An 11,970-nucleotide genomic window follows, 5' to 3' on the forward strand; every position below is an offset into this window, starting at 1 on the left:
GGGCACGGGCTGCACGTTGGCAAGTTTCCAAGATTTCGGTACTATTCCAGTCGTTATCGAGAGGCGAAAGAGGCGCGTCAAAACAGGAGCAAGTTCAGGTGCACAGGTTTTAAGTACTATGGCTGGAATTCCATCAGGGCCACTGGCTTTATTCACGTCGAGATTCCGCAGCGTCTTAAGAACCTCAGTCTGACGGATGCGAATTTCCGGCATATTCACCTCGCATCCAGGTAGACTAAGAGGTTTCGCATTTGCGGGATCAAGACGAGAATTTTCCGCGAAAAGAGAAGCAAAAAGGTTCGCTTTCTCTACGGCGGTGTGAGCCAGCGACCCATCCGGTTTCAGCAGTGGAGGAAGTGAGGGGCGGCAGAAATTCGATTCAACCGCCTTAGCCAGGGACCAAAACGCTTTGCTACCAGAGGGGTAAGAAGCCAGTTTGTTCCCTATACGGCTGACGTGGTCAAATCGAGCTTTCCGTAGAGCCTTTTTGCAGGACTTGGCGGCCCGGTTGAAGGCTTTCTTCTTCTCAGACACGTCCTTGGCCTTGCGGTGTCGAGCATCAACCCAAGCCAGATATGCTTCATGCTTAAGCGCTTCAGCGCGTCTGCAATCGGCTCTGAACCAGGGTTGAACTTTGCTGGACGTGGCTACATCGGAGAATGGAATAAAGTACTCCATTCCCTGCCTTAGCACATCAGTCACAGCATCCGCACAGGTTGAAGGGTCTTCAGAAGAAAAGCAGACAGGCCGCCAAGGATAAGATGCAAAGAAAGAACGCATCTCGTCCCAATCTGCCGACTTGTATCGCCACACGCGCCGAGAGCCCTTGGGACTGGGATCGGGCGGCGAGTAGACGGATACAGATTTCACCAGACAGTGATCGGAGCTGCCAAGCGGCGATGAAATCGCCACCGAGTAACGGTCTGGATCTGTTGTCAGCAGAAGGTCCAAGCAATTGGCTGTATGACTCTCAACATCAGGAACCCGCGTCGCTCCTTGAACCAGCTGGGTGAGATTTAACGCTATAGCGAGTTTACGCGTCTCTCTCCCAGCTAGGTCAGTGCACTGGTATGGGTATAGCCACTCCTGGTGGTGGGCATTAAAATCCCCCAGAAGCACTAGCTGAGCGGAAGGGTATTTGTGTTGAGCAGTATCCGCCGCCTCACTTAGGTACTCTGTGAGCCTGATCGTCTCCTGGTCTCCGCTGTGCGCTCGGTAGACACAAGCATAGATGAGTTTCTCCAAGCCTGTGTCCACCAACATCCATAGTACAGAGAGATGGGGGTCTTCAAGGTAACGGAGACGCCGACAGCAGATGTCGTCTCGTACGTACGCGCACACACCAGACCGAGCTTTAAAGTTATGCTCCAGGGTGTAGCCGGGATAAGTTAGGTACGCCTGATCAGACGGACATCTTATTTGCGTCTCCGTGAGGAACAAGATACAAGGAGTTTGAGTCTCGAGGTGGTAATGGACTGCAGCGAGATTGGAGTGTAGACCTCTGATGTTAGTGAGGTCTACTTTCAGCGAGAGGGAGTGCTGCCGCTGTACAACTTTATTCCTGTACCTTGCTTTTTTCATGAGAATTTAGAGAGTGAAGTAGGTGTGAAGACGGCAGTGAATCGAGGCGCTATACTTCTAGACCTGAGACACACACTCAGAAGCTACACTGATGGGGACTAGTCTGGAGACTGCGGGGACGCCCGAGCCCCCCCAAGGATGTCCATAGGGCCCTCTCATCCGGTCGCCAACCGGCACTATGGCGCATCTTGGGATTTTTCGCTAGTTGGCGGGGCAGCCTTTCACATGTGGCTAGCACGCTACTTGGGCCCCCTACTGACTAGCGGTCGGCCAGCGGTGCACCGTGCCTCGGATCCCGCTACCCTCCATGACTAGTCTCCAGGTGCAGCAGCGTAAGTGTGCATCAAAACGTCCAGGTTGTATAGACGCAGCTGATTCGACCCGTCTTCACTAAGGCTACATCAGCTTCTTCGTGCCGGAACACGGACGCTTGGCGACACGTCTTCAGCTGATGGGTGGTCATTATAGCCGCGACGATTGTCTCCCACCATGTGACCTGTTTAGCACCACCCAGGGGCCACGTGTAGGGAATCCATACTCCGGGTATACTCCTACGGACGAAGGTGACTCGGCCCCCCATTTATTCAGAACTTTTCACACAGTCACAAGTTTGAAAGCACAAAACTCAAAATTCATCTATGTTTTCAATATAATTTTTTTAGAAGCCCTTTTCAATCATCGTAACACAGAAAGAAAATCATTTATTTACCAATCGAGTTTTTAGTGCAGTAGATCCAATACATTACTTTGCCCCTAATCCAAGGTGAATAATTAGTAAAACTTCATAAAGTATTAAATATTTATTTATTTATTAGCTACTGTTTCCTTGGCGTTGTTCAGTCAATTACTTATATGAAATCAAACAAAGATATCGGATGCAGCTGTTACATAATAATTAATTAATCATAGAAATATAACACCTCAGCTGCTAGAAAAACATGGTACAATCGAATAAAAAATTGTTAAAAGTAAGGTGAACATCATAATTCTAAATGGAGCTATTTATTTCAAATAATTACACATTTATTTTGCTACTATTCTTTGAGCACTTACTATTAATTTATATTCAATATGCAAACAATTATTTCATGCTAGAATATTAATTATATGAGCATCTAACAAATATTTAGCAAAATCAAAAATATCTAAAAAGATAGATCTCAAACATTATGTTCATTTTACAATGCACCTTTTTTTTCAGGACAATTTTCACACATGGCTCGATTTGATCCCTTACTTAGCTTTCGCTGTTGTTATGAAAACAGATGGCTCATAAACATATATCACTACATAGTATAAAACAAAGTCGCTTTCTCTGTCCCTATCCCTATGTCCCTTTGTATGCTTAAATCTTTAAAACTACGCAACGAATTTTGATGCGGTTTTTTTTAATAGATAGAGTGATTCAAGAGGAAGGTTTTAGTACTTATATAATTTATTAGGTTTTAGACAAAGCGGATGAAGCCGCGGGCGGTAAGTTAGTATTATATAAATCAATTCATCAAATTTATCCAAAATTTTCAGCCAATTTTTTTGGCAATTTATAACAATTGAAAGCTCCAATAAGCTAACATAATCTACCATAACGTAACAACTTATCAATATTATTTAGTCAATAATCAAAGTAATTTATATATATAAATTCTAAACCTAAATATAACCCAAAATGTCACATTAACACTAAAAACACCACCCACATCCTAATAACAGCTTTCAATATTCAAAGGCGTCTCCAATTATGCAGGTCCACATGAATCGAATGCCCCTAAAATATGCAATAGGCTTCGCTGTGGTGCTACAACGAACCTCTGAAAGTGACAAGCCATCCATAGCACCTATGTCCAATGTGTGATTTGAATAATTGAGTATTGTATTGGACGGTCGGAAATGCAACATCTTTTCGGGTGAAGCCAGTGCCTGGAATAGTGAATAGTGTGGTAATGGTTAGTTTAGTTCTGGTTATATATGTTTTTACATTTACAAAAAATTATGGAAAGAGAAAAAAAAAATAGATTTATTGACTGACTGAAATATAATAATTATACTTACTTACTTAATTATTAAGTATTGGAAAAAGGGTGATGGAAATTGTAAAATAGTTTTGATGTTGTTGTAAGTTTATTTTTCTCGTCACATGACATTTTTAGAGATAAGTTTGGCTGAAATAGAGTGAAATTCATTCCAGATATTATTACCGGTCATAAAAAAATAAAAAAATAACCTTCGAGAGTGTGTACTTACTATGTTTGATGAGAAGAACCTAAAAAAACCAGAAGAACTAAATATCTTTAACATAATAGAATCAATAGCGATTAATTATAACTTGTTTCTTTTTGAAGTGAAACTTCTTTATCGGGGTTGGAAAAAAATTTAGTGTAACATTTTTTCGTTACGCGTGACATTGTTCCGTTACGCGCCTTTTTCTAATCCCTACCACGCGTGATTCGACGTATTTCTGTAAAGTTGCATATATTACATTATTTTTTGAAAAATAAGGTCATAAAGAAGTTTCACTTCTTACGTGACGTACGTACACGCACACATTTTTTTCAGTTTCACTCTATTTTTTTTGTGAATTCAACTTAAACATATAGGTACCCCTAAACTACGGAAACGCCTAACTTAAACAACAAGATAATACCTTAAGCAGAACGAGCTAAAATGTTCCAAATTAATTTAGGCAAAACATCTCGGCCCGGGAACGTTAAAATGTCAGATGACACCTGGCAACGCTGGACACTTGGGTGTACGTCATACGATTATCCGACGTTTGTCGGGTGGACACTCAACGGATTTATAGCGTAATAAATCACTATTTCAATATTAGACGCGAGCTTCTGTGGTAGGTTTAGCGGACACGATACGGATACGATATGTCGTGGGGTGTAAAAACTAAGTATAAAATTTTAAGAAGACGATTTTTATGCAGATCAAGAAATGAATGAAGCGATCTTTTAATTCATTTCATGCCAATTTTGAGATGTAATTTACATTATAATCAATTATTAATAAAAAATTGAAATTAATTTATTACCGATATGATCAGTAGGTAGGTAGACAATCAAATCAATTAATTGTTTGTGCCTGCAGAAAATTGTTTGAATCTATTTTATTGGATAGAGAAGATACATCGCAGTTATAGACAAGTTTAGCTCCAAGCTCCTAATACCTAATTTTAGTATCCACCAAAAAATAACTTTCATGCCTATAAACACATTGGCAACAACTTACATCCTTGTAGAGTAGGGCTTCTGCCCCAAGGTCTCCAAATAATAAATAATATTCAATACTTTTTATACTTTTCACAATATGTGTTACTTAGGCTAACCGTTAAGCACTACTGACTCTAATATAATTTTATAAAAGTAAACAGCATCGGGGAAACAATATGGACACATACATATACAAAAAACTTTGATCAGCGAATTGCATATGTGTGTCCCTACAATCCTTTTTATTTAAGCATAGATAAAAAAAAAACTAAAAACGATTCTAGAATCCAGATAATTAAACAAAATATGTTTGTCTCTAACATTTAACGACGATCTAGCCGTGTCGTATCCGTGTCACTGACATATAAACGACACGCAATAAACATGCACAGATCACATTAGTGAGATGTTACAGTAAACTAAGATTTAGTGGGTTCATAGGTGGAAATCATAATCTATCTTGCTGCAAACATGCAGGGTGTCATAGCCAACGTGTCTTGAGTTATGTAACGATCAAAAATACCATTGAGTCACTGTTAATTTGTACTGTGGTTGTAGTGCTAACTAAGTTATTAGCTTAGCTGGAACTGCTGTTAGAACCGAAATAGTATATTATGAACATTTAAAAGTGCTTCTACTAGAAAAAATCTTATTGTTTGTGGTGGTGGTTTTATTAGCGTGGTATACGGTTTAAAAGACCAGCTAACTAATCAAACTGCAATAAGTAAATCAGAAAAATAGGTGACATTTATAATATGTCAAAATTTTACATATATTTATTTTTACAGTTTTAAAAATAGTTGAATATTGATAGAAAATTTTTAATTTCACTGTGATGTCATGAATTGTTTAGATCTGACACATGAACTAATAAATAGATTTTTAACCTCTATAAGAAAATGTTCCCATGAATCTTCTTGTAATCTCTTCATCAAAACTTTTCATGTTCTGTCGTGATACGAACTCGTGTTATGACTTACTTTATTGTATTGTTATCGCTTCCACCTAAATATTACATACTTACATACTGGCTTGATCACGCGGCTTCATTCGCGTGGCACACGAATAATATAATTTAATAACTCAGCCCCCGGAATCACAGACACAATAAAAAATCTATTGTGTCGTGGCCCGATCGGGCCGCTCGGGGCTCAATGCTATTCAGAAACTACTATTGCCTAAATGTGAAGGACTTTCAAAATAGGTTTAGTAGTATAGAACTTATTGGATAAAACAGAAAATATTTCCTAATTTGGTACCTATAGATATAATATTTTGTATTATACTCTTTTAAATGTGATTAAAATTCATATATATTCTTACCTTTGCATAATGGTTTATCTTTACATAACTAGCAATCATCCGATTTTTAGAAAACTTAACAAATGATATATCTACCAAAACCTTCCCTTAGAACCGCTTTTAAATACATTAAAAAAATTCACATCAAAATCCGTTGCGTAGTTTTAAAGATTTAAGCATACTTAGGGACAGAGAAAACGACTTTGGTCTTTATTCACTAGATTATACTAGTGAAGTATTCACTTCACAAGTTTCCATTCCATCTCTTTTCATTCTAAAATCATTTACTATTTCACTTGCTCTAACATCTTCAATACAATCCATTGTTGCAACACGATGAATGTCACATACGTATCTCATCCAATCTCATCAGATCATAACGTCGTTAACGTCACCAGCAAATTTGCTTCAAATGTACTGTCATATATCTGATAGCTTATTGATTGTCTTGAGCCGGATGCAATGCTCGTGATTAATGGATCAAGGAATGTTACAGGATTGTGGAATTGTCATTAGGTGGGGGTGGTTCTTGTTTTGACTTAGAGAGACTAACCTATTTTAATTACGATTAAAACAAGATATAAACTGACTGATTTTAATCGAGTTCAAAATCTGTTAAGTGTTTGATAAGTTTTTTCTAAAAATCTCAAAAATCAGTTCACAGCTTATCGAAATTGCCCTGCCCAATATAACATGTACCTACTATACTTATCATATTATAATTTAGTCAAAAGTATTCCCTCAAATAATAATCTTTTGAATATTCTCGTTATTTTTTATCTCAATCTTTTAACATTAATTTTTTTCAAACTACATTCACAGTTAAAATTTAAATGATAAGGCGGCGTTCTGGTCTAGTTGTAAGATTTCCTAGTCCTTTTTCTACACGCCCAATTGAGTATAAACAAAATAAACTAGCGTACACACTACATTCAATATCCCTAATTATACAACAGAAATACGCGTGATTCGTCCCTCTGATTGATTTATACGTCCGTTTGTCCGTCCGTACGCTTCGCCATTTCCCCACTGTCGCGTCTAATTGCGACAATAATTCATGTCTAATAATAATCTTGCTATTATCGGCTTGTATGAGCAGGTGAGGATGTCCTATTGTTTGGTACACGCTAATTTTGGTGTGTTTACGCTTGTAGGGAAATCAGGATAACGTCAGTTTTACTTATGTAAAATGAGATTGGTCAAAAGTGATGTATTAGTACTGGTATGGGTGTAGCTGAAAAAGATATTTAAGGCAGCGTTTTTGTTTGAAGGCAGGGTGGTAAACAATCTACTGTAATTTTAATATTTTTTAAAGTATTGATACTGAAAATATGACTTGTATTTATAATACCTAAGCATAAATTCAGCATATTGCAAAATTGATATATCATACCTACAAATAAAATAAAATTAAAATATATAATATGTTAAGGTACAATACAGAAACTGAATATGGTCCACTAGAGTCTAGAACACGAATGACGAATAAAACGACTCATAATTATTATGATCCAAATATAATATAATTAAATCTAAAAATAGATGTACTATGATTTTACGCTTAGAACAAAATACAAGCACATATTTTTACTTTTTACTTAAGCACATACTATAAACACAAACGGAGGAAACTTTAAGTCGTCCACAGAACACACGAGGATTAAAGAAGCTTTTTGACCTATGACGTACAATCCCATCCAACCTGTGACGTCATCAGAAAATCTCAGCTGCAGACCAACAGCAGAACGTGCAAAACTATCAATCCAGTAATTAAACGGCATCAATAATCCATGATTTGCAGCCGATTATAAATTCCGATTCGGAATTCATCATAAGGCCTGAGCGTACAAATGGCGCGATCAACCGACCACACTTGTTATTCAATAATCTTCCCCTGCAATCAATTTATCACGAATTCAATGAAGGTGAAACTATATGATACAACCTTTATCCTGCCCAAGCCAAAACTTACCTTATCACTGTACTACAGGATACAATTCCCCTTGGAAGGTTCGGTGTGAGTTATGACAGTTCTAGGAGATGTGTGACGTCAGGCAAAAGGGACATCGAATGCAAAACGCTTGAACTGTGGATTTGGCATGTGTTCGTGTGACATACGGATTATCGTAAATGGTTGTTTTTAATTGGAGCCGAATAGTTCGAGGAAAAACCATGGAGTCGATGACGGATCGTATTGGTTTCATGAATTATGTATGATTGTTTGTGAACTAAAAATAATTGATGAAGGATTTTAATCTGTAAATAAGTGTTTACATGGCATGATAAACAGTGACACGATGTTAACTTTTAATAACATAGAACCAATTCACAATTTCTGTCTGCTTGCTCATCTTAAAATCCTAAACAAACAGTTTAGCCCAGTAAGTAGCACAAATGATGATGAATATGTAAGTATATCGTGAACTAAGTGACAGTCAGTAAGTGGACAATATGCCTTTAAATACAACATAGCATAGCGTTGCAATAATCAAACGAGCAAGCCTTCAAGAGAGAGCCTTGTCTTAACTTACTTCAATAGTATAATGATGAATTTCAGAACTGAATTTCAGTTTAAAAGAGACAGTCTTTGACGAAGAGATATTCTGTTACATCATCAATTAGATTAAACACTTCAATATATATTACTTGACACTCCAATAAGGTACTCTCATTTGAGAGTACCTTGTTGGAGTAGTACCTTATAAGTATTTACTTACCTTTAGGTAGCCTAATAATCCTGATTACACCGTCAAATCTGTTCAACCCTTCTGTCTGTATGTCACCAACTAATCTATATGTCTTAGCTGAACCTGGTTGTTTCATATCGATGCGTAACTAATTGCGAGGGGCGATTGCCTTGTGTATGACCAATCAATAGCATTGTGATGCTAATTATTTTTTGACCGAGTTCGAAAAGGATGGATGTGGTTTTGTAGGTTTATAAACTGATGTCGTGTATTGAATGTATGTGTTTGAATATGATAACTTTAGGAAAAATAGTCATTAGGGTGGTTTTTATTAAAAATAATGAAAAAAAATTACGGGAAAATTTAGGAGCAATCCAAGGAAAATAAATTTTTATTGTCCTAAAATATAATGTATGGTAATAGGTACCTAGTTCAATGAAGAAATAGGTCAAGTTAATTTCGTATCTATAGAATTAGTTATTTTGGAAGTTTCTGATGCATCCTTTCTTCTTTAAAATATCCGATTAAAGAAATTATTTATAGATTAACTACACGTCTAATCATCACATATCATCACCAAAACACACACAATCAGTAAAACGAAAAACAACATACAACATCCCAAAATCCGAATTTAATTCCGCCCAACAAAGCTCAGCCTATAAACTGTATCTCCCAAGTTTTGTAGAATAATCTAGGCTATTTAGGCTACCTAAAGGTAAGTATAGTTGGTTAGCCGGCTCGGGGCGACAACCAACCGATATGTTTTGTCGCTCCGTGGACCGGGCTAGGCTGTGCGCGAGAGACACAGATTACGAAGAACGGATGAGCTATTTTGTATTTTGAAAGCACAGTGTTAGAATTGAAAGGATAAATTCCTTCAAAAGATAGAACAATTTTATCTATCATTAATGAATGTACGAATGAAAAATACTTTATTGCATTGAAAATACATAAATACATATAACAAAGACAAGACTACAGAAACAGCAATATTGAGTAATTTTATGTATAACTGTGGATTATATATTATGGTAAATGCGAGTTTGCACGGGTCCAGACTTTTATTAAATTAAAGTAAATAAGAACCTGAAATATTTTATTATCTGCCAATAAGATATATACGTATCTTGTATAATGAAGCTAAATTGTACGCGACCCAGTACTAGAAATTACTAAGAATAGGAACGTCAATGGACATTGTGTAAAAACTCATTTAAAAACTACGATTTTCTTGGAAAAAATGTCTTTATTTTTCATGACTCAACAAGTACAAGCGTATTGCTTAACTCATATTATGAATTTGTTAGAAATTACACCTATCCAGTAATAAATATGACGCTACCTCGATTTTAGTTAAATCGCTTTTTACCTTACTATCATGACGTCACAACATGACTACCTCTTCAGCCCAATGCCCGCTCCACGTTTCGCACATCCATTCCAAAATGACCACGATCCATGCGGCTAGCCGAAATTTAGATGTCACGAATGCAACGCTTTCTACCTAATGTCTGCTCTACGCTATTGTTGTTTGTTACTGACTCGATGTGGTGGGCACAAGATTGAAGATAGCACACGAATTACATACGCGAATAAATCTTCGTGCGAATTCAATTGTAATTGCTTGTAATATCTGATTGCTTTATGAGTTGTGACTAGGCTCGCGGGGTTGAGTAGTTAGTAGTAGTTGAAGGTATGTGATGTTTTATATAGACAATTTTTCAACTGTAGTAACATAGTTTTTAGTACAATAGTGCACATTACTCTATTGAAGTTATGTGGTATAATTTTTTTGTATAATTAGATACTTAATTGTAACAAAAAATTTAAACATAAGCATCGAAATTCATAATATTAGAGTTTGGCTAACGAAAGATGAGACTGGCTTTTTATTTCGAAAATTTATATGGCAACACTTATAATTACGTAATTGTCAATAAATCCTGAGTTGTTGATGTGTCAAAGTGAAAATTATTTCCGCAATTTTAGTGATTTCTAATTGAAAACGAGACGAAAACATTGAAAAGCGACTTAAAAAAGGTTCTTTTTACTATGATTAGTAAATTTGAAAAGAAACAAGTTGAAAGAGATGTAGTTTTCAAGGAAAAACAAGAGTGTTTACGTGAAATATCTCAATGCATTGTTAAGTGTGACTTTGATATTTTGATACTATTCATTTTGATTGCATTGTTTAATATTTATTATTTTGCAGGTAACATGGATGATACCAATAGTCCAGTTATAAACTATTCAAGCAACAATAAAAAAAAATTGAATGGTCTGTTTCGTTCAAAATGTTTAACCTCGTAACGCCCAGATACCTATTAAAAGGCATGCAGCTCGATAGTGGTACCGGCCCAAGCTGTTATCCAACTTTATGACATAAACGCCCTCGGTACCTTTTTAAAGGTATCTGACAGGTATCTGATTTGAAAACGCCGTAACATTTTAAATTACGCGCCAAATCTTAAAGACACAAAATCAGTATCTTGACGAGATTTCTTCTATGACCGGACCATGTTATTCGTGTTGAAGATAGTATAAAAAACGAGATGGAATAACTGCAGAAATGGAAGAGTTCATAATAAGAGTCAGAGATAATGATAGTGATTCTTACTATTCACTCACGGTTGAATTTTTAGATTTAATATGATTATATTGATTAAAAACAAACTTTAATTGTATTTTTATTGTGTTTTTTCTTGCTTTCATTCGGTGTTCTTTTTTGTCTGTCTGTATCACTTAACTACTATATTACTGTATAAATCAATATTAAAAAGATGAAGAGTTTGTTGTTTTTTTTTTGCTCGTAAGAGAAAATAATAAATAAAAGTATTAAAACTATATTTCCAACTATAACCTAAGTTGCCATATGTTGATTTTTTGAATTTGCCGCCTTTTTCCAGTCTCATCTTTCGTTAGCCAGACAATAATACTTAAGATTCACTGCGAGTGTACGGTAAAATATTTATAAAGATCGTATCAAAATCATCTAGACGTTTTACGAAAATATCGATATTTTAAACTAAGTGCTGATTTACACAGGGTCAGTAGACAAGTCAGTCGACTGACTTTAACTGTTTACATGAAGTAAGTAGTAGTAGTGCGTTTCTCACGGTGACCACACGTTTGTGAAGTCAGTGGGAAAAATGAATTCACGAAAACAACTGAAACGACGATTTAAT

At 36.3% G+C, this 11,970-nt stretch overlaps 1 long non-coding RNA gene across 1 annotated transcript; it reads left to right on the forward strand.

Moving 5' to 3' along the window:
* The first annotated feature begins 10,703 nt into the window (after nucleotides 1–10,703).
* Nucleotides 10,704–11,575, forward strand: LOC123700304. Its single transcript, XR_006752608.1, has 2 exons — nucleotides 10,704–10,825; nucleotides 10,998–11,575. It is a non-coding gene; the product is annotated as an uncharacterized LOC123700304 (long non-coding RNA).
* The last annotated feature ends 395 nt before the right edge of the window (nucleotides 11,576–11,970 follow it).

Source organism: Colias croceus, chromosome 19, assembly GCF_905220415.1.
Source record: "Colias croceus chromosome 19, ilColCroc2.1".
NCBI lineage: Eukaryota > Metazoa > Arthropoda > Insecta > Lepidoptera > Pieridae > Colias > Colias croceus.